A 6,000-nucleotide genomic window follows, 5' to 3' on the forward strand; every position below is an offset into this window, starting at 1 on the left:
AAGGACTGATTTCAGAGATATATCTGGGCCTGGCGAAGTCAGCAGGTTGTACCCATCACAACTATATGCTCAAATGGGCAGAGGATTTAAATATAGAAATTGATAGGGAAGACTGGGAGGATATCTGGGAGGCAGCTTCAAAAACATCAATTTGCACCACGATCAAAGAGAACATCTATAAAATATTGTTTCACTGGTACCTTACCCCGAACAGGCTGAGCCAGATCTTACCCGGGACCCCAGATTTGTGTTGGAGGGGTTGCGGGCAAAGAGGAGATATGGTCCACATCTGGTGGAATTGCCCGAAGATTCAGGTGTTCTGGATCATGATTCAAACATTGATCCATGAATACCTGGGGGTAGGAATCGAGGTGGACCCACTGACCATGATGCTGGCTAAACCAATTGATGACCTGGACACTCCAGTAAGCAGAATGATAATATATGTTCTAACGGCAGCACGTTGCTCTATAGCTGCTGCCTGGAAAAAAATAAATGCTCCATCTAAACAGACAGTGCTACGCAGGCTCCGAGAAATAAAAACCATGGAACTTCTTTTGGCAAAATTGGCTCAAAAAATGGACAAATTTCATAAAATATGGGAAATATGGCCTGGCATATAACAGACTTAGTAGGGCATAGATTGACAAACTACACAGGTGGAATACTCCCCCCCTCCCCGCTTTCTTACCCTTCCCCCTCTCTTCTTTTCTGCCCTTCTCTTTCCTTTTCTATCATTAAGAGAGAAACACAAGGGAGCGGCTGCTCCCCTGCAAAACTCCAGCTGTAGAAGCATTTGAAAAGATAAATGATTGATGATGTCTAATGTAACTGCTGTAAGTATTAATGTTTCTCCAACGCATGTCCAACAAAGTTCATGATATGTTGTTTATCTCTCTAAAAACAATAAAAAAATTGAAACAAAAAAAAAATCAAAAAGGAGATATTCTTTTTCTTTTCTTTTCATTTTTTTTTTTAACAAGAAACGCACTTTGATTCCCACAATTCACCAAACACGTTTAAAAGTATATTCCCCCATGCATTCTATGTCACCTCTCCAAATAAATCCCTATAGGGGATCTGCAGCAGCGATCAAATCCGGTACGCTTAAATGGGACTGCTAAGGTGAGTATTTAGGGTCAATGGTACTGTATAGAAACCTTATACAGTACCATTGACCCCAAGTACTCACCTTAGCAGTCCCATTTAAGCGTACCGGATTTGATGATATGTGATAGATATATACACCTACCTCGATCACTGCTGCAGATCCCCTATAGGTAACCTGAGGTCAAGTCAGCCATAGTAATGGTGTAGATTCACCATTGCCTACAGTTACACAGAGAGGACTCAGTTGAGCTCTGATCATTTTTGACATTTGCTGGCTGAATTGTGGTATATCAAATATATTACATACGTGACACCACAATTACACACCGGCTACTGTAAATCCAGCCATCCTATTTTTCTATACTTTGGTTTATTAGGGTACTTGTCCCAGTGATTTACAGCCTATGTTATCTTGTGTATGAGAATTTCCTGTACGTGTTCACTCCCTTACAGATCCTTTACAAGGACTGTTATCTAGTGTGGTATTAGTATCTTCTATTTACGCACTAATATTTCAGGATCCTGAGCCAACACGGCTATCAGTATTTGGATCCAGCACATACCTTCAGTTTGTCATTATAATACCCTTTATTTTAATTTGGTTGCTCAATAATAAAGATTACGTTTTAAATATTACATTAATCACCAGAGGGTGAGCTTGAGTGCTACATTTGGGTTCTTTCTCTATCAGTTCCCGACTAGGCTGAGCCAGATGTTCCCTGGTACACCTGACCTGTGCTGGAGGGGATGTGGTCAAAAGGGAGATATGGCCCACATTTGATGGTCATGTCCAGAGATTCAGATATATTGGTCAATGATTCAAAAGTTAATACATGAGACCACGGGACTAAAGAGACCCTTGGACCCCCTGACCTTCGTGCTCGGCAAATCTATCGTAAACATCCCCACACCAACGGGCAGACTGATCTCTTCGATTCTCACAGCCGCCAGATGCTCGGCCGCAGCGGCCTGGAAGCAAATAAAAGCCCCAACTAGAGGCACAGTTGTCAAAAGGATCAACACAGTTATGACTATGGAAAGACTCACAGCGATGCTCCATAAAAAACTGCCGCAATTCCAAAAAACTTGGGACCCGTGTGACGATATAATATTGCTGAAATTAAGATACTGTTGATAGATTTCTGAAATGGACTGGGGGGGGGGGGGGGGTCTCTGGAGAAGGATTGAAAGTGATGTTCAGTTTCCATTTTGTGAGTAAGAATGTGTCTGGTGTAAATGAGAGATTTCGCTTCTAAGTTGATTTACGACTGTGCCTAAAGTTACGCCCACATTCCTAGTGAGAGTTGAGAGTTGATACCTGGAACCTATTCATAGCTGTTTGAGCCCAGTTTTAATGAGCTGTAAGATTGGTTTAAGAATTAAGGAGTGGTTAGTGTAATCTGCCTAGTAACAGTTTTAGACAAAGGAACCAAAAGTGTATAAAGGTTGCTGCCTGGACACTGGCAGAGAGTCTTGTAGACTTTTGAATGAGTATGATCACTGCCTGAAGTCCCGACACCCAGGGCTGACCTAGGTCCAAGTTGTAAGGGCCTCCCTCTCCCTCCCCCCCCCCCCATCCAACTCCCCCTCCCGTCTGTCCGTCCCCCCTTTTATCCTATACAGATGTAGCAACGAGTATTAGAACTCTGCCTGGGTAGATTCTGGGGCAGTCTCACAGTAAATGCCTCAACATTTCTATGAGATTCTTAATAGCCCATAGGATTAACACAGCAGGGAGTCCCTGCAAACTGAATGGGACTGCAGGGACCAGCTGCTGTGTTAATCCGATGGGCCATTAAGAATTTTACAGAAATGTTGAGGCATTTACTGTGAGACTGCCCCAGAATATCCCAGGAATTTCTCAGGTAAGTGTTCTAATACTGGTAGCTGCATCAGAATGTTAAAATGTTTATTGGAAATTTCCATGTACCCTTCTCAGTCATGTGCTCATGACAACTCTGTATCCATGATTATATATTTCCAATAAAAAAAAAAAAAAGTGTGAAATAAAAAAAAAAACACACTGCAAATCTGCTCAGCTTCATAACCTTAGCGTGAGCACCTTCCTGAACCCCTACTCTAGGCTCAGGATACCTGGGCATGGATGTGTGTTCCTCTGCTATACTGGGGAGCCCCTGCTATACTAAGGACTCGGAGGATATCTGCAGATATTTTAACCCCTTCACCTTGTCTGGAAGATGCTGCAGCAGGAACTCTGGCTGTGTCGTAAGAGTGTTTCAGGGTACGAGGTTGGCGGAGTAATGCGCTTAGCTGTATCTGTGGATATCACTCAATCTCCGGATACAACTCTTGGGGTATCCCATAACCTGGAACCCCACTACATAGACACATTCTGCAAAGACTTTCTCTGCCAAACCCACCCTGAAACTTACAGCCTAGAAATCTCCCGATCACAGCATCCCAGGAAAGGAAAAAGTCACATAATTCTTTAATGTCGCCAAAATTAGTATACAGTTGCAGTAATACATTCTCTACATCTGGGTCCCAGAGCTGACACTCTAAGACCCTAACACACGGATCAGGGTTAACCAAGTGGGGTTGACCTATATTATAAGCCTGGGTAACCCCTTCACTGTCACATATACACACACTTTCTTTTACGTGCACACCTTTATAGAAAATCACATGTACTGTACATATTAGTGGGTGTATGTTTGCCTATTTATAGATGTTTGTTTATGTATGTACGTACATGGGCCAGTTTACATGCATGTACGGTATATAGCTGTGTATGTACACTGCTTATTGTGTGTGTGTGTATTAATAAGTGCAGGTGTGTACACTGCTTTCTGTGATCTTTGTATATTTGCAACATTTAGAAAATGAGGGGTTAACCCCTTGTATGCTACAGACGCGAGGCTACCACATGCTTGGGTTTCTATATGGCGGCGCATACACAGAGACCCAGACACAGCTGTAGTTCTGCACTGCAGATTGGGGGAGGGAAGAGGGCTCTGTGTCTCACTTCTACATCTCCAGCTCTGCACAGACCTCCCCCCCCCCCCCTCTTCTGTCCCAGACACATTATTTAAAACTAGGACATGAGAGAATGCAGCAGATATTTGGGACATCAGAACATACTGCCAGACCAGGACTGTCCCCGGGCAAACGTGTCAGCCTCACACAGAGAAGCTATAGCACATAACACACACAGGATGCTGCCCCTGTGGTAATGAAGGAGTTAAACTCCCACCAATACTCCCTCAATCTAATTACTTTCTAACTCTATTTAATAACTTTCCCAATCTTATCCTCACTGATTCCTAATGTTAATTCCCAATGTAAAATAACCCACATTATCTCCCAGTCCCTGTGATACAGGAGGAGTAACCCCCCCAGTGCCAGAGGCTCCCCCTCACTATCAGAGGCTAAGCCTCTCAGGCTCCTGTGTGTAAGAAAGCTCAGAGCAGCACTGGGATAATGTGCACAGGTCACACAAGGGAGGGGAAGGGAGGAGGAGGAAAGCACTTACCCAATAACACAGGCTGAAGATCTCTGTGCAGCAGGGGGTGGGCAATGTGAGGGGGGCACAGGAAAAGGGACTTAGAGGCTGCAGAGCCTATTCCTCAGTGTGTCCCCCCCTCAGTGCCTGAGATGTGCACTTTATCCCCTCCTCACTGTGTGTGTACTTCCTATGGAGGGTGGGGGGAGCCCCTGTGATCTCTCAGTCCTTCCCTGTGGGAGTGACCTGGATTCCCCCCTCAGGATGTGGGACAGTCTGTGCTCAGGATCAGTGTTTCCTGCCGGAATCAAACCTCACACACCAGCACATCCGGCTGCAGCAGAGGGACCATAGAGAGGGAAGAGGGGGGCCAGAGCGCCTCTATCCAGCTCCTCCTGAGCTCATATGCCACAGTGACCCCTGGTGGGCTCCCAAGCAAGGTGCGGTGAGCGCCCCCTGGTGGGAGCTGCACCTGGTGCTGGTGAGATTCTCAGAATCCAGGAGGAGCATGAAGGGGAAACAAAAACACAAAGATAATCTAAGTGTAGAGGTTCTTTAAAAAAACTTAGTGAATGTTGGGCGAAGTCTTGGCTCTTATTTATGTGTTGCCAGGTCTCCCCTGCCTGTCAACCCCCCTCACCTTGCTGGCGATCGCGGGTGCCGCCGAGCCCAATGGCGGTCCCATCGCCCGATCGCAAGAGTGGGGGCGGTGAGGATCCTGTTCGGGGGGTTGCCGGGGACGCGCGCGGCCGGTTGCCAGGGCCGCAATCGCGTTGATTAGGCTTCTGGCGCTCCCGAAGCAGGGCGGCAGGGCGCCTCCATCTCCTATGTGTTCGCGCATGCGCAGTGAAGATCTCGGTGCGGTGGCCAGCCGGGAAGTTCGCGCATGCGCAGGAGACGTGTGCGAACGAGGGCCAATCAGCAGAGGGCTCACAGCAGGGACTACATATCCCATAAGCCTAAGGAATGCCCCACATGACCCCAGGGAGCCGTTTGCTACAGTAAAGTCATTAGTTATTTTACATGCGGTGTGTGGAGTGATATATTTGTCCTGCGAGGAACCACTCCCCCTCTGGTGGGAGCCATCGCAGGTGGTGGCATTGCACCACGAGATTGTGTTATATGTATGTACCCCAGGCTCCCTGAGCGGAGGCTTAGGCTCCTGAGAGCCACACAGGTATACACAGCAGGTAGTAGCGTCTGTATTCACAGGGAATACCCGTTACATTTGGAGGCGCTGCTGAGATCCAGTCCTGGGGTGCCCTACTCAGTAGTACACGTAGTATCCTATCAGTCAGCATGTCTGCGCTCACGCCCCAACAAGTGGCTGACTGGGCCGAAAAGCTAGGAGAGCTCTTGCGACACTTAGTCGCCGTAGACAGGGTACCTGCCGATGTATCCATGTTTACTGTCTGCAGCGCAGTAAG

General features: G+C 46.8%; 1 protein-coding gene across 1 annotated transcript in view; it reads right to left on the reverse strand.

The window, feature by feature from the left end:
• The window catches only part of LOC142488314 (uncharacterized), a 57,718-nt gene extending 52,852 nt beyond the window's left edge, over positions 1 to 4,866 (reverse strand). The window contains exon 1 of the mRNA XM_075588681.1: positions 4,604 to 4,866. The gene's annotated coding sequence lies outside the window, so the exon portion shown is untranslated. The remainder of the gene's footprint in view (positions 1 to 4,603) is intronic.
• Positions 4,867 to 6,000: the final 1,134 nt, after the last annotated feature.

Source organism: Ascaphus truei, chromosome 2 (assembly GCF_040206685.1).
Source record: "Ascaphus truei isolate aAscTru1 chromosome 2, aAscTru1.hap1, whole genome shotgun sequence".
NCBI lineage: Eukaryota > Metazoa > Chordata > Amphibia > Anura > Ascaphidae > Ascaphus > Ascaphus truei.